This window comes from Labeo rohita, chromosome 8 (genome assembly GCF_022985175.1).
Source record: "Labeo rohita strain BAU-BD-2019 chromosome 8, IGBB_LRoh.1.0, whole genome shotgun sequence".
In the NCBI taxonomy this organism is placed as follows: domain Eukaryota; kingdom Metazoa; phylum Chordata; class Actinopteri; order Cypriniformes; family Cyprinidae; genus Labeo; species Labeo rohita.
Window position 1 is genome coordinate 35,319,791 of NC_066876.1, and position 27,530 is coordinate 35,347,320.

General features: G+C 30.8%; 1 protein-coding gene and 1 long non-coding RNA gene across 4 annotated transcripts in view; one reads left to right on the forward strand and one right to left on the reverse strand.

Annotated features, from left to right (window-relative positions):
* Positions 1–27,530, reverse strand: part of LOC127170119 (leucine-rich repeat transmembrane neuronal protein 4) — a 197,283-nt gene that overhangs the window by 42,655 nt on the left and 127,098 nt on the right. The gene's annotated exons all lie outside the window — the stretch shown is intronic.
* LOC127170146 (uncharacterized) lies at positions 89–2,273 on the forward strand. Its single transcript, XR_007828315.1, has 3 exons — positions 89–660; positions 783–850; positions 1,773–2,273. It is a non-coding gene; the product is annotated as an uncharacterized LOC127170146 (long non-coding RNA).

Below are 27,530 nucleotides of genomic sequence, written 5' to 3' on the forward strand. Positions count from 1 at the left end.
TGCAGTGCAAATCGGGAACAGAGATTGCGCTGTAAAAAACAATTTGTTGAGTCAACTTAAAATAATTTGTTACTTGGCTGCACTGTAAGCCCGGATTTTGTATCTAATTAAACCATTTAATTACAATTGAACACAATATTTAAGTTTTACTGCATTGCTTATAAAATATAAGTAGATTCTACTAATTTGTAGACATATTTGAACCTGTGAATAAACTTAAGTTAAATTAACTCGTATTATGAAATTTATCTCCTGACCACGCCTCCTCCACCGGTGCTGCGAGTAACAGCGCCATTTTGTCACTGTGATTGTGTATGAATTTAAGCTGTGGATGAATGTGGAAATTTAGATTTAGATAGTTCTATTGGCATTGTTTTCCGCCATTTATCTTTTATCACGTCCCTCGAGAAACTCTTTGTGATCGGCAAAAGTTGTTGTTCGTCTAAACGACGGGACATTTCTCATCCGTTGATAGCTAGTGTTCTCACTCGCCTGCGCTTGAACCCCTGACTGGCGAGTTCGACTAACATTTTTTGCCTTTTTCTTTCAATGATTTCTTTTTCACTCGAGGAGCTGTTGTTTGTGAGGAGTGTAAATTTAGTTTTACTCATACAGTAGCCGCGATTCCAGCCGAGGAGCGACAAAGGTGGAGCTAATATGGTGAGTGCAGTACGTTAATGTACCACGTTTAATTTAGACATGGCTATTGTTTGAAAGCGTAAGTTTTCGTTAATTAGCGGTATAAATACAAAGGCGGATGAATATACTTCTGTTCTATCTAGGTTCAGAGTCCTCTTAACGACTATCTTGTTTTGGAAGAAAGAAGAAATGGAAGAGATGCTTTGAAAGTGTAAGTATGATCCTAATAACTGATAAGAGAGCACTGCTATTTACACATTTTCCTCCTGGTTTCACAGACAAGGCTTAAGGCCAGTCTCAGAATAAAATAACATGTTTAATAACATGACAAGGAGTCTTTACTGAAAATACCTTGTGATGACATATTTTAAAATATGTCAGTGCCATTTTTCTTTTCTCAAGATGCACACCAGTAAAGCTTTTAAGGTGTTTTTATAAAAGCTATTTAAGTATCTTAATTTAACTAAGGCCTAGTCCTGGCTTAAGCTAAGCCCTGTCTGTGAAGCCCTGTCTGTGAAACCCTGTCTCTTTGTTCAAACATGGAAATTATTCAAGAACAAAACAATTTCCTTGTTCACATTTATGCCACCTTCACACCAAAGTTCAAGATCAACTGTATGTCGTGGGTTAACTGAGACCTGTTCTGAGGATGATCACTTTGACTAGCACAGTGTGTGTCAGAAGATTATTCATAATGATGATGGTGTGAGTCTGTCCTGCACTCATTCCTGTTGTTTACAAGCTTTCCTGAATAACACCGATCTTCCTGACCATATGCCAGTAGTGTTTGTATGTGGATTTTACTTTAAATATTCTGTAGATGTACAATTAAACGTAAACCCTAAAGTCTAATTACCATCTGTAAACTGGAAATTTTCTGAGAGCTGTACCACCTAACCACTGTATCTGACTGCTCCAGATTAATTTAGACATTGATAGTGTTGCCATAGAAAAGCGCAATTCCCAGTCTATTGACATGAACAGCTCACAAGCTGAACATCACAATGTTGTCCTCTCAGAATTAAAGTAATTATGACATGGTGTGAAGGCAGCATATGACTTTGAGTATTTAACAACAGCATTGTCTAACTGACTTGATAATGTATTTGTCGTTCTGTTTCTTCCTCTGTTAGGAGGCAGCTGACAAGACAGACTTCAGTAAGAATCCTCAGCGTTGATCAAGAAAGTTCACAGCTCACCTCATCTAGAGTGGGAATCATCTTGGAAGAAAGCTTGGTAATGGATGAACTGACCAATCTCAGGCCTTCTATGTCCATTGTTTTCAGACTGATTTCCCTGCCTACACCTGGACTATCCTAAGTGTATGAAAAGTATTTTATATTTTTGTCGGGAAAAGGTGAGCTGACACCTAAAATTCAGTATTGCCAATAGTGTGAACTCAGAGTGTGGAAAAAACATATCGTTTTGATGCTGTTTGTTGCGATTCTGAGGAAAACTTGTTTGTGTGCTTAACGATAAGTTAATTTGTTGAACTAGTATCTTTTTGAACTTTTTTTTTTTCTCCCATGTTTTATGGGGAAATGTTTTCAGGATATGAAAAAATGGTTTTGTTGTGTTTTCAATTGAATATTTGTAATTGAATTGATTTAAAATAAAAGGGAAAATTGCATTAATGTTCCTTTATTTGTTTGCTTTTTTCTTAATTTTCTAGGTTAACAAATTGGAAAAATAAAACATTTGATATAGATTTAACTTGGAAATTAGTATATTTGACTTAAATATAATAGTTATAATAATTGCAAATGAAATTATGTTACAAAACATTTTAAGTTAAATGAAATGACCTTTGTAATTCATATTACAAAACATTTTAAGTTAAATAAACTTTACATTACTTAAATTTTTTAGGGCAACCAGTTTCCTCCAATTTTTTAAGTAAATTCAACTTATCCGGGTTTAGAGTGTGCCATAAAATTTTTAAGTTCAATTAAATTAAAAAAAAGTTTATTCAGCTTGAAATATTAAATTATACTAAGTGACAACTTAGATATTTGAGTTGATTCAACTTACCCATCTGTTAAATTTAGTAAACACAAATATCTAAGTTGTTACTTAGTACAACTTAACATTTCAAGTTGAAAACTTATGAGTTAACTGAACTTTAAATTGCAAGGCAGCAGGGTAACAAATAATTTTAAGATGACTCAACAAATTGTGTTTTTTATTTTTTACAGTGTGGTTGAAAGAAAATGGTTGAAGCAACACATGCACAAATGCTCTCAAATATATTTTGAGGTCACGCAGATTAAATTCGGGGAGCATATGCGACCAAAACTGTCACAATTTCGAGCCCTGTAAACTGTTATTTTGAAGAATGCTGGTAACAAAAGATATTTTGAAGAAATTTTTCAAAGGAGATATTTTGAAGAACGTTGGTAACCAACAGCTATTTTGAAGATTGCTATTTTGACAACAAAAGATATTTTGAAGATATTTTAAAGAATGTTGGTAACCAAACGTTATTTTAAAGAATGTTGGTAATCAAAACATATTTTGAAAGAAGATATTTTGAAGAATGCTGGTAACCAAAAAAGACATTCTGAAGAATTTTGGTGACCAAAGAATATATATTTTGAAAATAATTTAAAGAATGTTGGTAACCAATGTTATTTTAAAGAATGTTGGTAACCAAATAAGACATTTTGTGAGAAGATATTTTAAAAAATGTTGGTAACCAAATACGATTTGGAAGAATGTTGGTAACAAAGGAATATTTAAAAACATTTTAAAAGACGGTATTTTGAAGAATGTTTGGTAAACAGCCGTTATTTTTGAAGAATGTTGGTAATTAAATATATTTTGAAAGAAGATATTTTGAAAATATTTTGAAGAATGTTGGTAACCAACAGTTATTTTGAATTATGTTGATAACAAAAGATATTTTGAAGATATTTTCAAGAATGTTGGTAACCAAAGAAGATATTTTGAAGGATTATATTTTAAAGATTGTTGGTAACCAAATACGATTTGGAAGAATGTTGGTAACAAAAGATATCTTAAAAAAAACATTTTAAAAGAAGATATTTTGAAGAATGTTGGTAATTAAATAAATAAAAAAAAAATTGAATGCTGGTAACCCACAGTTATTTTGAAGAATGTTGATAACAAAAGATATTTTGAAGATATTTTAAAGAATGTTGGTAACCAAAGAAGATATTTTGAAAGATTATATTTTAAAAAATGTTGGTAACCAAATACGATTTGGAAGAATGTTGGTAACAAAAGATATCTTAAAAAAAAACATTTTAAAAGAAAATATTCTGAAGAATGTTGGTAACCAACTGTTATTTTTGAAGAATGTTGATGATCAAAGATATTTTGAAAGATGATATTTTAAGGAATGCTGGTAATCAGAAATGTTTTTAAGAACGTTTGTAACCAAAGAATATATTTTAACCCTTTAACTGTCACTCCCATTTTTGAACACAGACATAAAAATGCACTGTCCAAACTTAATTTTTTATAATTCATGAATGAAAACAGTTTGTAATATGATTTTAATGTACATTTTCTGTGGTAATGCAATGTCAGATTTTAAAATGCCTTTCAAAGGATGAATTTTGAGATTTTAGGTTTTGAACTGATATATAATTTCTTACGATTTATAAAACCTGATAGGGAAAAATGCGGTGAAGAAAGTCTTTTGTGACAAAGGTCAGAACTCATGTTATGATGTAGATTTTTTTTTAAGTTGCATTCTTGACATATATTAATCTATTACTTTTACTACATAATTTATAACACAAAAATATGGTAAAATATCTATTTAGGAGTCTTAGACCTTTCCAACAATGTATATTTTGTCATGATTAGATTAGGATTTATTTGTAATGTAGTGAAGTAAACTTAGGCGTCCCACAGAGGTGACGGTGACAGTTAAAGGGTTAAAGATATTCTGAAGAAAATAATTTCAAGAATGTTGGTAACCAAAGTTTCCAGTAGCCATTTTCATAATATGGGAAGAAAATACCATAGAAGCCAATGGCTACCGTCAACTGGTTTGTGTTTAGCATACGAAAGAAATGAATGCAGTTTTGGAATGACATTAGGCTGGGTAAAACAATGAGAGAATTGTCATTTTTGGGTGAACTATCCTTTTAAGATGGCAATTTCAGTACCAGCAAACAACTAATTTCTGCCTCACATTGTGCATGACACTCTTCAACAAGCTCTTCATCATCTCAACTACCATCGTCTGTACTCTTTAACCTCTCGCCTCTTCAACTCAGCACACCAGTCGTGGTGATTCACTCAGGACCATCATAAACACTGTTCCATCACACTCCAGGCTTATTTAAGGCTTTGAAATGTCAAGCTTGACTGATTAGTCTCCTTGCACTAACGTCATACCATTTATTTTGATGCTGTTGTGTTTTATTTCGCTCTAAACCTCCAGCACTAAAGCTGGAAACCATCTCTGCATTTCAATTAGACAGCATGAGGAAGAATAACCAGTCTCGTCGGACAAGGCCAATGAATAACGCTCAGCATTCAGGGAATCGGAGTAGCTGTCCGTCATGTCTGTTTTATCTTTGAAGGGCCCTTGTGAAGCAAATCGATAAATCTCGAAACCAATTTTGCAGGGATAATAATGTTGTACTCGAGTGCGCCTCATTTTCCACAAACACACATTATCCTTTGAGTAACTCTTTCGCGGCAGGCTCTTTTGCATGCACGTCCCGGAAAGTTATTGCTCGAAGTTTCTGACGTGATCAAAACAAGGCTCTTGGCACGAGTAAAGAACACAAGCCACAGGCGAGCACAAAACACACGCCGAGCTCTCTACGCTCACACTTCCGCACAGACGGGACGACGGCAATTCTGTAAGTTTGTGCCGTTTGTCAGAACGAGGCGTCCTGGGTGAAGCCGAGAGCTTACATCGTATTACAAACTGCTAAAAACAGCAACAGTGAGAACCTTTGACTCTGCTTAAATGCCGTTAAAGTGCTGATGCATATGAAAGCGGCTGATTGCGGGAAAAGACTAGCATAAGGAGACTCAGCGGGAAGCATCGGATCTCCCCAGACGCAATAAGCAGCTCAAGGGTAATGGAGATATCGCTCTGACACCATTATTTGCACTCACACTGCAGATTTCAGTGTTTATGTGGCTTCCAATGCTGTAAATAACAGCAATAATAGTGGCATGCATGACATTTAACATTTGCGCATTACTTGTGGATTATTGTGATGTTTTTATCAGCCGTTCGGACTCTCATTCTGACGGCACCCATTCACTGCAGAGGATCCATTGGTGAGCAAGTGATGCAATGATACATTTCTCCAAATCTGCTCCTATGACGAAAAAAACTCATCTACATCTCTTAGAAAGAAAACAAAAATGTTGCAAATGACTTAATTGCATGCATGTACACTGTTAAGTGTAGTTTAAGTGACTGTATTTTCTAAAAGTGCATAAAGCCAAAAGTGGCCATAGTTAAAGAAACAGCCAATTAAGTGAAACATTTCTGTGAGTGGACCCAGTGAGATAATTGCAGGTTATAGTAAAGTGCTTAACATTAGTATACTACTTTTTATCTGCAAAAAGTTTAGAAAGCTAACTGAAATGACATTTGTCTTAATTTGATTCACTTGCTGTAAATACCAAGGCTCAAACTGGGTTGTTTCATGGCAAGCTTTTAGCTTTGAGACATTTGCATTTATGAATAGTTCATTCTGTTCATGCAGTTTAAATGACTGATAAAAGCAAATAAAGCAAACAGAATGAGTAAATGTATTATTTCTAAGAAAAATATTATTTTGCAAATCGCGTGCATATATAAAAAACATCTTATTTACAGTTTTACACAACATTACAAGTGGTTTTTGCTAATCTACCTTTAAAAACTTTTAATTATATTGTTTACTACAGTTAACTGAAACTAAAATGGGAATTAAAAACATAAAAAACTTTTTAGATTTGAATTAATTTGTTTATTTTAATAATTTAATACAATAAATATGAACTGAAATAAAATCTAAGAAAAGAAAATTTAGTACTTGAACTACTAAAATAAAAACAAAAACAATTACATTAAGATTTCAGTGTTTATGTGGCCTCCAATTCTGTAAATAATAACAATAATGGTAGCATGCATGGCACTTAAAATATCTAAATATTAAGAATCAGTAGAATATTGTTATTTTTAAAATATTCATAATTTAACTTAAAAAATCATAAAATTGAGAAAAAAGCATTTTTTAGTTTGAACAATGAACAATAAAATGAGCGATTTCAATAACTGTGTGAAAAAGATTCATATCAAGTTCAGTGAATGGGTGCCGTCAGAATGAGAGTCCAAACAGCTGATAAAAACATTACAAAAATCAATAAGTAATCCACACCACACAAGTACAAAACACTTTGTTATATCACTGTATATATTATAAAAACTAATTATATTTTTACTATAGTTAACTAAAACTAAAAAAATTGGTACTTAAAATAAACTTAATGATATAAAAAATCTTTTAGTACTTCATGTGCTAAAATAAGTATGAAAAAAAATGTTTTTAAAAATACTACACACGACATATTACTGTAACTACAGCTAAAATAAAATATTAAAAACTATAAATAATATAATTATAAATAAATACATAAAGACGATAAATGCAAGACTGCACTGCTGTAAATAACAATAATAGTTGCATGCATGACATTTAAAATATATAATATTAATAATCAGTACAATATTATTTCATTCTTAGAATATAACAATTCATAAAATTGAAAAGAAACACACACACAAAACCCCAAGTGTTTTGCTAATAAATAAATGTTAACTAAAATAAAATGTAAAAAAAAAACAACCTTTTAGTACTTAATGTACAAAACTAAAAATAAAAAATGTGAAAATGTATTTAATTTAAAATGTATTTAATAAAAAAAATACTACATACTATTTTAACTATAGTTAAATAAAAAAACTATAAAAAATTCAAATAAAAACTATGAATGAATGATAATAAAACAACACTGCTTTTTTTTTTTTTTTTTTTTTTTTAACACAGCTTCATTTTCTCACTGCTAAATCCGAATGCTTCAGGCAAATGGAGGCCATTCCATTTCCAATGCATTAGCAATTAGCTTTAGCAAGTCAAATTGCAACCTAATGCGGAATAAGCGTCCTCCTCAGAGGTGCACAGAAATCCAGCCAACAGAATCCCCATTAATGTCAAAGCAACACTGATAATGCAATAGGCCCAGTTCCATCTGAAAGAAAGAGCACTGACTGTCACTACACCACATTCAAGCAGAAAATGAAAAGGAAAAGCCATGTTTCCAACATCAAAGCTTACAAAGGTGCAGCAGAGGAGTGCAAGTAACACACTTCGCCTCCGATACCTTTCATCCCCAGATATCTTTTTTATTACCCCCTCTTTTTTTAAATAGTAAGTGAGGACAAATACATTTGCCTGTTCTTTTTAGTTCGACACTTGGTTTTGAAGAGCTTTCAGCTGGGCAACGCTTTAGAAACGAAGGGGAAAAAAGCGTTTCCGCCTTTTGCTTGCTAAATGCTCGATCGCTGCGTTACAGATAAGACGTGACTTCCTTTGAAAAGGGCATTTTGTATTGAATCATGTTAAACAGCTCTTTGGAGCTGGTGATTATAGTACTTTAAAATGATGGCCGGGGTTGAAAGGCTGCTTTACACGTGTAGCTCAGCACAGAAGCACTTTACAAACGCGTTTCGCACAAAACTATTTCACGTCTGTAGTGTCGCTGGAGCGGCATTACCGCCATCGTTGTGGACAGACTGATGTGTTTTCTATACATTTCAAGCTGTCTGATTTTCACAACACTTGAAGAAGAGCTATCTCTGATCTAGCTTAGATAATAACATCACCCATTGTACAGGAATACAATGTACAGAGATTGCCTAAGATGTACTTCTTAAAAGGTTAGCGGGACGTGTTTTTAAATGTCTTCTTGTCTGCAAAATACCAGTGACCATTTTGATGTCAAATTGAGTGAGTGACGGTGTAATTGTGTGTTTGTAGTGAGGAAAAAAATATAGAGATATATTTTTGTGCCACAGAGTTTCCCGAAAGCTTCTCCTTCAAGACAACTTTAAAACCTATGAAATTAAAAAGGTTGTTTTTAGCATTTTAATCAGTGTCTTCTAGCTTTAAGGTCAGCTATAAGCTTGTTTAATTCTGAAAGTTGACAAAATGCAAACTTTTAGTTGATATATATAGATATACAGAGAGATTTTTTATAAAAAAGATGCAAAGATGCATTAAACTGATTAAATACATAGTTAAAAATATTTATATTTCATACAACTTCTGAACTTTCTAATCATCAAAGATTAAAAAACTACACTATTTTAAGCAGCACAACTGAAAACAATCAGCATATTAGAATGATTTCTGAAGGATCATGTGACACTGAAGACTGGAGTAAAGATGCTGAAAATCTCAGAAATTAATTACATTTTAAAATACATTAAATTTGAAAACAGTTATTTTGTAATTGTAATAATATTTCAGAATTTTTACTGTTTTTACTGCATTTTTGAAAAATACCAAGACTTGTGACAATGAAGACTGGAGTAATGATGCTGAAAATTCAGCTTTGATCACAGGAATAAATTACATTTTAAAATATATTTAAATTAAAAACATTTAATTTATATTGTAATATTATTTAACAATATTATTTCTGCATTTTGAGACATATGAGGACTTTTAAAAAAAGTAACATTTATAATAAACAGAAATGTTTCTTGAACAGCAAATCAGCATATTAGAATGATTTCTGAAGGATCATGTGACACTGAAGACTGGAGTAAAGATGCTAAAAAATTCAGCATTGCATCACACAAATAAATGACATTTTAAAATGTATTAAAATTGAAAACAGTTATTTTAAATTGTAATAACATTTCAGAATTTATACTGTTTTTACTGCATTTTTTGAGACATACAAAGACTTTACAAAAGTTACATTCATACAAAACAGAAATGTTTGTTGAGCAGCAAATCAGCATATTAGAATGATTTCTGAAGGATCATGTGACAATGAAGACTGGAGTAAAGATGCTAAAAATTCAGCATTGCATCACACAAATAGATTACATTTTAAAAAAGTATTAAAATCGAAAACAGTTATTTTAAATTGTAATAATATTTCAGAATTTTTACTGTTTTTACAGCATTTTTTGAGACATACGAAAACTTTAAAAAAGTAACATTCATAATAAACAGAAATGTTTCTTGAGCAGCAAATCACTATATTAGAATGATTTCTGAAGGATCACGTGACACTGAAGACTGGAGTAAAGATGCAGAAAATTCAGCTTTGCATCCCACAAATAAATTACATTTTGAAATGTATTAAAATAGAAAATAGCTATTTTTCTGAATTTTTACTGCATTTTTGAGACATACGAAGGCTTAAAAAAGCAACATTTATAAATGTTTCTTGAGCAGCAAACTAGCATATTAGAATGATTTCTAAAGGATCATGAGACACTTCAGCAATGCATCACAAAAATATTTAATTTAAACTGTAATATTATTTCATGGTTTTGCTGTTTGTAGTGCATTATCGAATAAATGCAGCCTTGGTGAACATAAAAGCCTTCCTGCATATACTACACCCTTTCCCTATTTCCACCTGACTATCAATAGCAAATAGCAAATCAAAGTTTGTTTGTGAGAAATAAATTGAATCTGTTGGCATGCATTTGTTTTCTCCAAAGCTCAGTCGGTTTAGGATGAGAGCGGTATAGAGCTGTATCATTTATGAGGTGCCATAAGAGTCTTTGAATGATTTCTAACCTTTTAGCGTTGACATAAATAATTGAGGCCCCGCGTCCTTAATAATTTCACAGCGAATCTCCCCTACGCCACCGGCGCAGCTTCATCCCGCAGTGCATCGTCGTCAACTGATGGAATATCGCAGGTATACAGCACTGAAATCAACTGGTTATGTTCCAAAACACACACATTCAGTTTACATTGGCAGAAGCGCACGTAGGAGAAACACATGTAGGAGGCTTGAATGCGGGCGCTTTGAAGAAGCACGCGGAATCACCTCATGCTGCTAGTTTAAGTGCTTCTGCGTTTTTGAGCTGTCAGAAATGTCTTTTGGCTATATTCATGCGTATGAAGTGCTCACAGGACATCTGATGCTGACAACCTCTGCATAAACTGCTTTGGTAAAACACGTTCTCGCAAAAATAACACACACGCACCAACACTTTTACATGCACAAGTAGACTAGATTTTATGTTATGAACTGTATAATGTTAGGGTGTTATGATTTGATGCTTTTTCAGTCTATTTTATCACGTTTAAAGTCACTTGATATCAAAACAGGCTTGTCTTTCTTTAAAACACTTTCCTGGACTTAGAGAGCATGGATCTTCATAATATTTCTGAAAAAAACTGGATGCAACATCACTCAAAATTTACTTTTTTTTATGTTTAAAGAAATTAATACTTCATCAAGCAAAAATGCATTAAATTTATCAAAAGTATCAGTAAATGTAGTAAATGCTGTTCTTTTGAACTTTCTATTTATTAAAGAATCCTGAAAAATTATGCAGCACAATTGTTTTTAACATTGATAATAATAAAATATACGTTTTAAGCAGCAAATCAGCATATTAGAATGATTTCTAAAGGATCATGTGACACTGAAGACTGGAGTAATGAAGCTGAAAATTCAGATTTACATCACACAAATTACATTTTAAAATATATTAAAAATGAAAAGAGTTATTTTAAATTGTAATAATATTTCAGAATTTTTACTGTTTTTACTGCATTTTTGAGACATACAATGATTAAAAAAAAAAAAAAAAAAAGTAACATTAATAATAATCAGAAATGTTTCCTGAGCAGCAAATCAGCATATCAGAATGATTTCTGAAGGATCGTGTGACACTGAAGACTGGAGTAATGATGCTGAAAATTCAGCTTTGTATCAGATAAATAAATTCCATTTTAAAATATATTCAGATTGAAACATTTATTTTTATATTGTAATATTATTTCACAATATTACTGATTTTTCTGCATTTTTGAGACATAAGACGACTTAAAAAAAGCAACATTTACAATAAACAGAAATGTTTCTTGAGCAGCAAATTCAGCATATTAGAATGATTTCTGAAGGACTTTGTGACACTGAAGACTGGAGTAATGATGCTAAAAATTCAGGTTTGCATCACAGAAATAAATTAAATTTTAAAATACATTCAATTTAAAAACAGTTCAATTAAATTGTAATAATATTTCAGAATTTTTACTGTTTTTACTGCATTTTTGAGGCGTACAAAGATTTTTAAAAAACGTAACATTGATAATAATCAGAAGTGTTTCATTTACAATAAAGAGAAATGTTTTTTGAGCAGCAAATTCAGCATATTAGAATGATTTCTGAAGGATCACAATGATGCTAATGATGCTGAAAATTCAGCTTTGATCACAGTCATAAATTACATTTTAAAATATATTCAGTTTGAAAACAGTTATTTTAAATTGTAATAATATCTCAGAATTTGTACTGTTCTTACTGCATTTTTGAGACACAAAGATTTGTAAAAAAGCAACATTTATAATAAACAGGAATGTTTCTTGAGCAGCAAAATCGGCATATTAGAATAATTTCTAAAGGATCATGTGACACTGAAGACTGGAGTAATGATGCTGAAAATTCAGCTTTTTCATCACGGTGATAAATTATATTTTAAAATACATTCAATTTGAAAATGGTTCATTTAAATTGTAATTATATTTCTGAATTTTACTGCATTTTTGAGATATATGGAGACGTAAAAAAGCAACATTTATAGTAAACAGACATGTTTCTTGAGCAGCAAATTCAGCATATTAGAATGATTTCTGAAGGATCATGTGACACTGAAGACTGGAGTAATGATGCTGATAATCTCAGAAATAAATTATTTTAAAATATATTCAAATAATAATAATAAAAAACAGCTACTTTAAAGTGCAGAATATTACTGATTACGTTTTTAAAAAACAAAAAAATATTACTGACCACAAACCTGTCACTAACTAATACTTTAAGATGAAAAGTGTGAAACAATAGTGGGCTCCCAAGGTCATGTGATCATAACATAGTCACCACAATAGTTTCTTTGCTCGTTTAATCAAACAGTACACTCAAAACACCAGCATGGGAGATTTGTATGACTTCTGTCGCTCCAGGGATCTGACAGTCACAACCTGAGCATTAACCTGGTCACACTTACATCTCTGAAGTGGTGGAGGATCTAAACACGCTTCAGGCTTTCTCCTGCGAGCCTAAGCCCCAGAGTCAATATCAATACCTCTCTAATATTGAAGTGTTTTTATGAAATTCCTCTCACAGTTCAGCAGCTGGAAATGAATTCTGCGGCGGCCCGAGATCGGCGCAGGGCTCAAGGAGGAATCGCAGGTCTCTCATCCTGTCTAAGGCCTGTTTGGATGGGTTCCTCCCCTCTGAAATAGTGCTCCCTGAACCAGAACGCAGATCCAAAATTGAACTCTGAACATTTCCAATAACCCCTGCCATATTTAATCAGTCTAGAGCGACCTGACACCACCTGAGGAGTAATGCTCTTTCTCTGGCGTGAAAGCAATGCTTATTGTCCTTCGAGAAGACGTGGTAAATGACTAATGTAAATTTTGTTGACTTTGTTTGTGCTGGGAGTTTGTCAAAGCGGTGGATGGAAGTGTAATAACGATAACCGATCATCAACCACCCAACCGGTTCATTTCCAAAAACTACGGCAAACATTTTGACTCTTATTTTACACATTTTAGATCATTTCAGAAGACTGAAGTCTTACATGATTTTATCTGTTGGTTAACAAATTTAGGCTTGGTAAATTTTGTAATGTTTTTGAAAGAAGAACTTTCTGCTCACCAAGGCTGCATTTGTTGGATAAAAAATGCAGTGAAAACGGTAACTATTTTCAATTTGAATACATTTTAAAATCTAATTTTTTTCTGTGATGCAAAGCTGAATTTTCAGCATCATTACTCCAGTCTTCAGTTACATGATCCTTCAGAAATCATTCTAATATGCTGATTTGCTGCTCAAAACACATTTCTGATTAGCATGTTACATTTTTTTTGTTATATAGTCTTTGTACGTCTCAAAAATGCAGTAAAAACAGTAAAAATTCTGAAATATTATTGTAATTTAAAATAACTATTTTCAATTTTAATACATTTTAAAATATAATTTATTCAAAATAAATAAATAAATAAATACAATTAAAAATAAATAAATGAAATAAATAAAAACAAAAAATTAGATACATTACAATACATAATAAATTAAATTAAATTTATTTAAATACATGAAATAAAATAAAATAAAATAAAATAAAATAAAATAAAATACTGACCCCAAACTTTTCAAGTGCATGTCGTACTGCTTCATATTTTTGTGGAAACCATGATATATTTTCTTTTTCAGGTTTTTTTTGATGAAAAGAAAGTTCAAAAGAACAGCATTTATTTGAGAAAGAAATCTTTTGCAACATTATAAATACTTTTCTGTCAGTTTTTTAGGAATCGAATGCATCTTTGCAGAATAAAAGTATTGATTTCTTTCAAAATAAATAAATAAATAAAATAAATAAATAACAAAAAATGAGATACATTACAATACATAATAAAATAAAATAAAATAAAATAAAACATAAAATAAAATACTGACCCCAAACTTTTCAAGTGCATGTCGTACTACTTCGTATTTTTGTGGAAACTGTGATATATTTTCTTTTTCAGGTTTTTTTTTAAATAGAAAGTTCAAAAGAACAGCATTTATCTGAGAAAGAAATCTTTTGCAACATTATAAATACTTTTCTGTCACTTTCTTAGGAATCAAATGCATCTTTGCAGAATAAAAGTATTGATTTCTTTCAAAATAAATAAATAAATAAAATTAAAATAAATAAAATAAAAAAAACAACAAATAAGATATATTTAAAATACATAATAAAATAAAATAAAATACTGACCCCAAACTTTTCAAGTGCATGTCGTACTGCTTCATATTTTTGTGGAAACCATGATATATTTTCTTTTTCAGGTATTTTTGATGAATAGAAAGTTCAAAAGAACAGCATTTATCTGAGAAAGAAATCTTCTGCAACATTATAAATACTTTTCTGTCACTTTCTTAGGAATCTGTCACTTTTTTAAATGAATTTAATGCATCCTTGCAGAATAAAAGTATTGATTTCTTGCAATATAGACAGACAAATAAAAAAAATAAAACAATTACAAATAAATAAATTAATAAATAAAACAAAAATAAAATAAAAAGGTAAAAATAAAATAAAATAAATAATTAAAATACTGATATGTGCTTGTTAGCTGAGAATTAATGTTGATTTAAAAACGTCCGAGTAGTCTAAGCATTACTCTAAGACAGGAGTAATGATGCTAAAAATTCAACTTTGATCACAGGAATAAATTATATTTTAAAATGTATTAAAATTGAAAATAGTTATTTTAAATGGTAATAATATTTCAGAATATTACTGATTTTACGGCATTTTTTCTGCATTCAAAAATCAGCAAATCATAATGATTTCTGAAGGATCATGTGACACTGAAGACTGGAGTAATGATGCTAAAAGTGTAACTTTGATCACAGGAATAAATTAATTTTAAAACACATTCAAACTGAAAACAGCTACTTTAAACGGTAATAATATTTCAGAATATTACTGATTTTAGTAGTCGATCTTAATTATAAAATCTTTCAAATGAGCTCCTGCAGGAACATCAAGTCACAAAATAATGATCTATTTATAGTGAGTTGAAAACAATGCAGGCGTGTTCATCTATGGCATGAGAGACAGAAAGAAATCAAGCGAGATTTGGAGAGCGATTGGTGTGTAATTGAATGGTTGTTCTGGAAATTTCCTGCGCTGGCTCCATCATAGCTGGGATTTCATTGTAATGCATGGCTAACTTCTGCCATAGCAGGACCTAATCAGAATTAATTCAAACATGGTGGTCGGCAGAAACGAAAGCTGCTAGAAACCATCACCATTTCACTTTCGAGCAGAAGAGACAGCTGTCGAGAAAAAAACACCACGCTTTTTCACATCAATCTAGACTCTTCCTTGCCAAAAACGGCGGCCCGTTTCGCATCAGCGAAATGGAAAGGAGCGCTAACGTTCAGATTTCTGATCTTACATTATGGCAGACATTGAGTGGGTTGCATTAATGACAGATAAAGTCCTTCATGTCACATAACCATCTGTCCGATTCATTTCTCGACTCAAAGTGCTCTGACGACCAGCTAAACTTGAACTGCCATCTGTATATACAAACACAGAGCACGCTTATGTTCAGAGCTACGCCACACATTACTTTTAATGCCAATGAAGCAAAATTTAGCCCCAAATTCTCAAACCATAATACTACCATTAAGTAGTTATATAAAATTATTTTTGTTATTAATATGAAATGAAATTGACAGCTAAATGAAATTATGAAGATTAAACAAAAAAATACTACAGTTTCAAAATACAATTGTACTGTAAAATACACAATGCTATAAAATGAAAAAAAAAAAACATTTATTAATAATAACAATTTTAAAAAATTCTAAAAATTAAACAGATAGATAAAAACTGTACTGTAAAATAAAAAAAATAAAAATAGTTTATTAGTAATAATAATAATAATAATAATAGTAAATTATAAATATTAAACAGATAGATAAAAATATTACTTTTGTACTGTAAAATAAACAATAAAATAAATAAAAATCATATTATTATTATTAATAATAATAGTAAATTAAACAATTTAAATAGATAAAAAATAGTTTTTATTGTACTGTAAAATAAACAATAAAATCTAATAAAATTTGGTTAATAATAATAATAATAATAACAATTTACATTATACAATTTTATAAGAAATATATTGTTTCAAAATAAAAATGTACTGTAAAATATATAACTACAATAAAAACAATCAAAAACACATAAATAAACAAGCATTTATTAGCAAATATGATGTTTCAAAGCACCTTTATAAATCTTAAAATAAAAATGAATATTTATTATTATTTTATTTTATTGTACAGAACAACTGTTAAATTACAATATTAATAAATAAATAAAAGGTTATTATTATTAACAATAGTAACTTTATTTTTCAGAACAACAGTAACATTATAATACTAATATTTTTGGCTGCCTTCATTTTTTCAAATGTTAAAACATTAAGTTCATTATGATTATTATTATTATTATTATTATTATTATTATTAACAATAGTAACTTTTTTTTCAGAACAACATTACCATTACAATACTAATACTTTTGGATGCCCTCATTTCTTCAAATGTTAAACCATTAAGTTTATTATTATTATTCTTATTATTATTATTTATTTATTTTTAGTTTTTAACAATAGCTGTATTTTTCAGAAGAACTGTAAAATTGCAATACCAATATTTTAGGATGCCTTAATTTTTTTAAATGTTAAACCATTAAGTTCATTATTATTATTATTATTATTAATATTATTATTAACAATAGTAACTTTTTTTTCAGAACAACATTACCATTACAATACTAATACTTTTGGATGCCCTCATTTCTTCAAATGTTAAACCATTAAGTTTATTATTATTGTTATTATTATTTATTTATATTTTTATATATATATAATATTAACTTTATTTTTCAGAAGAACAGTAAAATTGCAATACTAATATTTTCGGCTGCCTTCATTACTTCAAATGTTAAACCATTAAGTTTTCTTCTTCTTCTTCTTATTATTATTTTATTTGGAAAAACAAACATTTTATTCAACCAAATATTTGTAATAATATTCCTAGTGGTTAAAACACATGGCGTCTGGTTTTTGGGTGCATCTGAGGATAAGAATGAGTCATATTAAAATATTGACATGATTGACATGAATTCCCTGCTGATGTACCGTTTCAAACTGTATCACAAAATGTGTCACATTTTAATATTTCACCAAAAGACCCACACACATTGGAGTCGTGAATGTCCAGTGTCCCTCGAATCACCCCCGACGTCCCACTAAATACAACACAGTAGCCAAAAGCACCAATTAACACACACACACACCCCTGCACAAAATACAGCATCCTCACTCCATCCCAAACCCCAGCCTACGCTTCTAACTCGTCACTGTGTGTGTGTGTGTGTGTGTAGGAAAGCGTCCCAGCAGGCGAAGAGACCCCGATGCGTGCCAGTCCGGGTGTCACTCCGTCTCGGCTCCAGCACGTCGATATCATGACACGCGTCCCGCCGCCGCTTTCCACCTCAGTTTCCATGGTGATGACAGCAGACTGAAGACTGTATGTCTAAATCTATGGCAATAACTCTCACAGAAATTAGTGCTGGGCGAAGGTGAAGGATTGAAGAGGAAGAGGAGAGAGGAGGGGAGGAGGGGAGGAGGGGGGTCCTGAACCGCCGCCAGCCTCTCTTGCTTCCTGCTTGGCTGCATTAATGGAGTGCCTTGTGCGCTCTGAGGAGGCTTATGGAAGCTTATATCCTAATGTATTTATCCTTCATGCAAACCGCAATATTTACGCAGGATTTTCACGCCAGGATCCCACTCCAAGCCTGCTTTACCCACTGCGCTCAGCCATTTAAGAGCTGATCCTCTGCGTTCCCACCTCTAATGGAAGACACTTCCTGTTTCATTACAACAGCGGGGACTCCAAACAAAGTCATTCGCAACTTTCTAGTCTTCAGGATGATGAGAAACAACGTTCACAACACCAACCCATTCACTGCCGTCATGTGATGCACTTCACGATGCATCACACTGAAAGACAGAAAGAACAACAAAAAAGTAATAAAAATAATAATAGATTAAAAAATAAACCTTATTTATTTATTTATTTATTATTATTATTATTATTATTATTATTTATTTATTTATTTATTTATTTAATAACACCAACCCATTCACTGCCATCATGTGACGCACTTCACGGTGCATCACACTGACAGAGAGAAAGAAAAAAAAAAGTAATAAAAAATAATAATAGATTCAAAAATAAACTTTTATTTATTTATTTATTTATTAATTATTAATTTAACAACAACAACCCATTCACTGCCATCATGTGAAGAACCGTAAAGTTGCAATACATATATTTTGGCTGCCTTAATTTTTTAAAATGTTAAACCATTAAGTTCATTATTATTATTATTATTATTATTATTATTATTATTATTAACAATAGTATCTTTATTTTCCAGAACAACATTACCATTACAATACTAATATTTTTGGCTGCCTTCATTTCTTTGAATGTTAAACCATCAAGTTTGTTTGTTTGTTTGTTTGTTTGTTTGTTTATTTATTTATTTATTTATTATTAACAATAATTAACTATTTTTCAGAAGAACAGCAAAATTTCAATATTAATACATTTGGCTACCTTTATTTCTTTCATATGTTAAACTATTAAGTTTATTATTATTATTATTATTTATTTATTTTTTTACAATAACAATATTTTTCAGAAGAACTGTAAAATTGCAATACTAATATTTTTGGATTTATTTTTTCATTTAAACCATTAAGTTTATTTATTTATTTATTTTTTATTTACAATAACAATATTTTTCAGAAGAACTGTAAAATTGCAATACTAATATTTTTGGATGCCTTCATTTCTTCAAACGTTAAACCATTAAGTTTATTATTATTATTATTATTATTAACAATAGTAACTTTATTTTTCAGAACAACAGTAACATTACAATACCAATATTTTTGGATGCCTTAATTTCTTTGAATGTTAAACCATTAAGTTTATTTATTATTATTATTATATTAATATTTTTGGCTGCCTTCATGCATATTGTTTCAGAGCAGCTTCATAAATACTAAATAAAATAAAAATGAGTATTTCTTATTTTATTTTATTTTATTTTATGTTATTTTATTTTATTATTTTATAGAACAACAGTTAAATTACAATACTTATATTTTGTCTGTCTTAACTGTTGTTTCGTTTGTTAAAATGATAATTTTGTGAGAATAAAATAAAATGGTTTAAAATAAAATTAATGGATAAAAATGGAAATGTTGCAAGAATAAGAATGTAAAATTAGGAGATTAATAATATTACAATAATAAACAAACTCAAGTTTTAAGAATAAATTTGTAACATTACAAGATTATTCAATATTAACATTATTTTAATACGTTTTGTAGCTCTTATCAAAATGCATGTTGTTTCAAAGCAGCTTTACAAAAAAAAGTATCTTTCAAGACATTTTTAATAATAATTTAAGTAAAAGTTATGAGAAAAAATATTTATAATTTCATCATTTTATCTGCAACTTTAATGTCAAATAAGGCCTATTAGTCTCAAAACACTTTTTTCTCAAAAACAAAATATATATACATGTACATATAAAGGTAGAGCGAAATATTCAACCAATAAATCCAGAATTGACTGGCTAGTGAAAATTATGCCAGCTGAAAGGAAAGCCATTTTGAAGACTTAGCTAATTTTGATGAAATATTATAGAAAAAAAAAAAATACAAATTTGAAGAACAACATGCACCATTGAATCACTCACTATGAGGTTCAGCTTTGAGTCAGGAGGAAATATGTCGGTCGCTGAGACGCACACACAGGCAAATGTTCCCAAAGGGCACAAAAAGGTTGTGTGTCAAAGCCAGGGATGGACGATTGTTGGCACGCCGTGTGAAATTTGCACCAAGCTGACGCAAATAAGAGAACAAGTTATTAACGCACGTGAAGCGTCAATAAAAAGCCTGATCTGGAGCCTGAAGGAGGCCAGCGGCAGGTCAACACAGCTGTGCTTCATAATGACTCAACGCTATCGAGCTGAGACTCACAAAACTCGGTTCTACTACACACACTACAGACAAATCCATACTAGAGCGGATCAGGGTTTATGAAGGTACATTTAAAACCTTTTTAAATGACCAATTTAAGGAATTAATTAAAGGGAACACAACAAGTCAAGATGTTCTCTAGCAGTTCTCAAGACGTTTAGGAGCAGACAGTGAGCAATGCTGCTTGATACTGTTACAGTAATTTACAATTAGTATTTAATATTTGACTTCTGTTTTCATTTGAATTTTAGCTAGTTTAGTATTTTGTTGTGCATTTTGTCATTTTTATTGTTTGTTAGTATTTGCTTCTTTTGTTTTTTTTTTTTTATTTATTTACACAAATTTTTATTTCAGTTTTTGTTATTTTAGTGTATCAAGGAACTAAATGAAGAAGGGAAATGCAACCTTGGCAGCTTTAATTTAATTTAATTTTTAATAAATTTATTATAATACATAAATATGACATACAATCATTTATGTGAATTTATGATTAAAACAAGAACAAAAAAAAATCAACTTCAAAGAAAAAAACATTTTCATTTTATTTTATTTCAATATTTTTATTTTATTTTATTGTACTTTTAATTTAATTTTCAATTTAATTTAATTTAATTTAATTTAATTTAATTTAATTTACTGTTTTATTATATTGAGTTAAAATTTATTTTATTTCAAATGTTTTGGTTTTAGTTAACTATAACTGTTAACCCTGCTTTCAACAGATCTACATTACATTTTAACTCATTTTACAAAAAACAAACAAATAATAGTTTAGCTATATTACAATAGGAATAAATAATTTTATAAATTAATAATAATTTTATGTTACTTTATATTATTTGATTGTACTTTATTTTTCTTTTCTTTTACTTTCTTTTCTTTTATTATTTCATTATTTTAATTTAATTTAATTTGATTTTAACATATATCTTCCAACGGGCTCATAAACATCAACTTAACTCAAAGAAAAAATAAATCTATTTTATTTTAATTTATTATTTTAATTTATTTTATTTTTTCCCAATTTAATTATTTAATTTAATTTAATTTAATTTATATTCAGTTAAAATTTTATTTAAAATGTTTGGTTTTAGTTAACTATACCTATTAACCCTGCTTTGAACAGATCTACATTACATTTTAACTAATTTTACAAAAAAGAAACAAACAAATAATAGTTTAGCTATATCAAAATATGAATAAATAAATTATTTATTATATATAAGTATGACAAGATAAAAATTCACTTTTTTATGAGAAACTGATCAACATAAGAACATAATATCTGCAACAGGCTCAGAAAAAAAACTACTTTAAAAAAACATCCATTTTAATTTATTTTATTTTGTTTTTAATTTAACTTATTTAATTTATTGTTTTGTTTTATTCAGTTAAAGTTTATTTTATTTTTCATTTCTTAGTTTTAGTTTTCTATAATAACCCTGCTTTCAACAGATCTACAAAACACTTTTTTTTCATTTTACAAACAAACAAATAAATAATTAATAGCTTAGCTGTATCGAAATATTAATTTAAAAATTACATAAAATAATAAATTAATTAATACTTATTATTAATTAATTACTATTACTTATTAATTAATACTTAAGTTATGCCAACGGGCTAAAAGAAATCAACTTAATTCAAAGGAAAAAAAAATTCAAGCCCTACTGACAAAAAAAAATAATAATAATAAAATATATATATATATATATATATATATATATATATAAATATATATATATTTTTTTAACACAAACTCACCTAATATTGTCCACTTTCAGAAGATGTTTAGACATTTGTATTGGAAATCAAGAAAAATAAGATAGTAATGCATCAAACATTTAATGCCATGACTGAATGTAAGACTTACTGCTCTGATTTAACACCTTTTAAGACTTAAATTGTGTAACAGTGAATTAAGATAATTTCTAATTTCTACCGTAAAGCCTCACGCAGCTGTTTCTGCTGGACGGGGAAAGCGCTGGGCATCCGCCCCGGCACCAGAAACCCCTTCACAGTATTGATGTGGCCGAAAACTGGAGCAGACAGGAGATGAAGCAGCCAGATGTCCTTGTGTTATGATATTAGCACAGAAGAATGGGCGGTTGGAGTGGATTGTGATATGAGAGTAGGATGGGCTGTGTGATATGGATGCATGGATGGATGGATACATGGGCTGCTGTGGGATTACTGTGAACAAAAAGCTTGTGTGCACAACACTGAGAGAACCACGGACCAATTGAGCTCCTTCTCCGAACACACATGTATTACGTCAGCTGCACATTAGATAATTATGACCTATGCGATGTGGCACATGAGTCATGCTACCATTACATCCACCTACAAACAAGCAACATGCATGGAAAGCAGCATCTGACAAGCCATCAAGAAAACAATAGGCTGCATTTTCTTCCCTTGGAGTCGCTTAATGGATTCTGTTTAAAGAGCCATGGAGAACATGCTACTAAACTTCAATACACCTTTACATTTGTGTACTACGGAACCCCTAAAGGGAATAAATACAAGATGAGAGGGAAAAAAATATACTTCAATGCTTTCTCGCAATTACATCATTGGATAATTATACTGTATATAAATTGTGGCATCAGGGAGCTGCTATTAAAACGCAGGGCATTGGAATCACTTTTGAATGTGTGTTCGCTTTTTACTTTCACCGATTAAATACGCTGTAAAACTTTACAATAAGTTCCATTAGTTAACATTAATTAATGCATTAGCTAACATTAACTAACAATTTTCAGTACAATTGTTACAGTATCTATAAATCTTTGTTAACATTAATAATTAATAAAAATGCAACCGTTCACTGTTAGTTCATGTTAGCTCAGGTGCATGAATTATTATTAAGAGACAAAACTTTGAATTTGAATAATGTAATGTAAACGAAAACTAAAACTAACATGAAAACGATTGGTCAAAAAACAATTTCGTAAACTGAAATAAAATAAAATAACAAAATAAATGAAAAGCTAAAACAAAACAAAACTAACAACAGTTGCTGAAAAACTAACTGAAATAAAATAATAATGATACATTTTCGTAATGACTACTTCTCACCCGGTGGTGGAAAAATGTACAAGCTGTGTGGCGATTTAGGGAAATAGTCTACCTGTAAATGGCGCATCATAGATGTGAAGTTATCTGACGGATAGATGAGAACAGTTTTAAGGAGAAGTCCACTTCCAGAACAACAATTCACAAATAATTTACTCACCCCCTTGTAATCCAAGATGTTCATGTCATTCTGTCTTCAGTCGTAAAGAAATTATGGTTTTTGAGGAAAACATTTCAGGATTTTTCTCCATATAATGGACTTCATTGGTGCCCCGATTTTGAACTTCCAAAATGTAGTTTAAATGCAGCTTCAAAGGCTCTAAACGATCCCAGCCGAGGAAGAAGGGTCTTATCTAGCGAAACGATCGCTCATTTTTTTTGGAAAATAAAAATTTGTATACTTTTTAAGCACAAAAGCTTGTGTTGCACAGGCTCTGGGATGCACGTCCATGACGTTACGTACTATTGAATCACGTCAAAAGGTCACGCTTAACTACAGACCAAGACTATGAAAGTGCAAGTAAGTCAAACGCTGTTTACAAACAAAAAGAAACAAACAACAATGTCGGACGATTCTGAAGTTGTAGGAGAAAATAACGATGTGGTTTTTCGCCATACTCAGTACACAGACGATGAACTTGATTCGTAGTAGTGATGGGAAAATCAGATCATTTTACCGGCTCGGACCTTTCAGTCTCGTTCAGCAAAATGAATGAATCTTTTTGAGTCATTTCGTTCATTTTAGCAAAATGTAATTAAAATGTTACGTGTTACTTCCCTAACACATCTACTGCTTACACAAACGTTGATCACACTACAAACAAGACAAAACTATAATGCTGTAAGAAACAGAAAAGATTCATTCATAGGACTCCAAAAAACCGAAGACTCGAAACAGGTGAACTAATTCCAGTTCAGAACCTAATAGGATGTTGTGCATGCGCGACTGAACGAATCACTCCCCGAGACGACTCGTTCTTCCCGAGTCACATTAAAGATTCGCTCAAAATGAAAGAATCGTTCAAGAACGACCCATCACTAATTCGTAGTGTCATGGACGTGCATCCCAGAGCATCTGCTACACAAGCTTTTGTGCTTAAAAAGTGTACAAATTTTTATTTTTAGAAAACAATGACTGATCTTTTCACTAGATAAGACCCTTCTTCCTCGGCTGGTGGTGAGTAAACTATTTGTAAATTGTTGTTCTGGAAGTGGACTTCTCCTTAAATACAAGTACATTAAATACAAGTACATTGTATTTAATGTGATCACAATTTAATAAAGGTAAAAAGATTCATTGTTTCAATTCATAAGTCCGTTAAATACAGTCAATTTTTATTTAATAATGGCCCAAACATTTGTTACAAAAACATCCTATTTGCTAGATAAAGTGTGTGTTACAGTGTTTGTGCAAAACTGAAAATGATACATATTTATAAATAAAAGATAGGACCATTTATTGTATAATAATATGGAGTTTCTAAGAAAACAGGAGATAAGTCATCAATTCTATTGTTTGTGGGTGGAATGGTTGTTTTATACTAACTGCTATTATTATTTAATGTTCTTTCAACCCTCAACGCTTCAAGCAGAGCTTCTCAAACTACAGCATTATTGATTGGACTCGACGCAAACAGCTCTAGAGAGGAGATGAACTTTATAGAAAGCGCCGATGTCTGGTAGAAAGAACTTCTTTGTAACTGCTTTCTGTAACACTGTCTGCATAATTTCCTGCTGATGTGAGACTTTTCTTGTTGTTGCATTGAAAGAAAAGAGTCTGAGGTGACGCACAGTCTAGACACTGAACATTTCTTAAAACTAAAACAAAACTGCATTGTGCAGTAAACTTTATGGCAGGCCCATTAAAGTAGGGCCCTGTTTTATTTTTTCCCAAATTCCATTTTATTTTTTTTTTCCAAATTCCGTTTTAATTTTTCTGGATTCCATTTTTTTCCATTGCAATTTTTCTCACCTCCTTTTTTTAATGGTTATATCAAATTTTATTAATCAAAAAGCATGTCTAATTAATTAAAATCATGAAACTTATACAATTTCACATCAATTTATTAAAAGTTTAATAAAAAATAGGGCCCTATGAAATGTTTTTTTTTCCTCACCACGTTTTATTGTTATCAAATTCTGTTTTAGCATGTCTCATTATTTGAATGCATACTTAATTGATTCAAATGTATTCTTAAAACAGCCTTATGAAATGTTTTTTTTTCCCCTCAGAAATTCTGTTGTGTATTTAACATTTTCTTGAAGGCATAAAACATTAATTTAATTTATCTTTTAATTACTGAAAATTGGTAAACAAAGGGGATTTACTATTAAAATTAAACCATGGAAGAAATGTTCAGTGATAATACCCTAAAAAATAATGTTTGTTTCATTTTAATAGCAGTAGTACTGTAGTAGTAGTTCTACTGAACAATAGTAATATATGTCTTCAAGTTAAACCGGACTTTTATTTTCACATGTTGCTGTGAATACCTTTACAGTCCTGTGTGTATATGATATGAGGCTAGTTTTACTCAAATGAAACGGTGAAATGCTCATGAAGTGACTTCCAGAGCAGTTCTGGAGATGTTGTTCTTGTATTTTTGTCCTCATTTAGTACGACGACAGACGCTGAAATCACTGCGAGTGTCACGCATTTTAGTATGTGCGTAGTAAAAAAAAAAAAAGTGTGTCTGCGCCATTCATTAGCACAGCAATGCGGAATTTGCCGGATCCATATTTAAATGCTATTTTTGTGGCTTAATATTTACAGATACTAGTCCATATTGCGGTTTGATTTAAGTGTAATACTACTTTTGATTAATTAATCCAAACTTTGAAAAATTCCGTGACATTCCACGTTATTCAGTAAATTCCATTTTTATGACTGGATTCCGCAATTCAGTCCGCATTTTCCGCATCACGGAAATCATAGGGCCCTATTAATGTCACAATCATATTAAAAGAGAAGTCCACTTCCAGAACAATTTACAGATAATTTACTCACCCCCTTGTCATCCAAGATGTTCATGTCTTTCTGTTTTCAGTCATAAAGAAATTACGTTTTTTGAGGAAAACATTCCAGGATTTTTCTTCATATAATGGACTTCATTAGTGCCCCGATTTTGAACTTCCAAAATGTAGTTTAAATGCAGCTTCAAAGGCTCTAAATGATCCCAGCCGAGGAAGAAGGGTCTTATATAGAGAAATGATCACTCATTTTTTCGAAAAATAAAAATTTGTATACTTTTTAAGCACAAAAGCTTGTGTAGCACAGGCTCTGGGATGCACGTCCACGGGTTGTTCTTGACCGATTCGTTCATTTTGAACGAATCTTTAATGTGACTCAGGAAGAACGAGTCATCTCGGGGAGTGATTTGTTCAGTCGCGCATGCACAACATCCTATTAGGTTCTGTACTGGAATTAGTTCACCTGTTTCGAGTCTTCGGGTTTTTGGAGTCGTTCGTTCATCACGTGACCGCCCCATAAGATGAACGAACAACTCCAATGAATGAATCTTTTCTGTGTCTTATAGCATTATAGTTTTGTCTTGTTTGTAGTGTGATCAACGTTTGTGTAAGCAGTAGATGTGTTAGGGAAGTAACACGTAACATTTTAATTATATTTTGCTAAAATGAACGAAATGAACGAAATTAAGAAATGACTCGAAAAAGATTCGTTAATTTTGCTGAACGAAACTCAAAGGTCCAAGTCGGTAAAATGATCCAAACTTCCCATCACTACTGTGAATCACGTGTAAGTTCAACGTCTGTGTACTCTGGCTCAAAAACGTAGAGTATGACAAAAAACTCCATCTTATTTTCTCCTACAACTTCAGAATCGTCCGACATCGTTGTACCTTTTTATTTGTAAACAGCGTTTGACTTACTTGCACTTTCTTAGTCTTTGCTCGTTCGCTTTGTAAA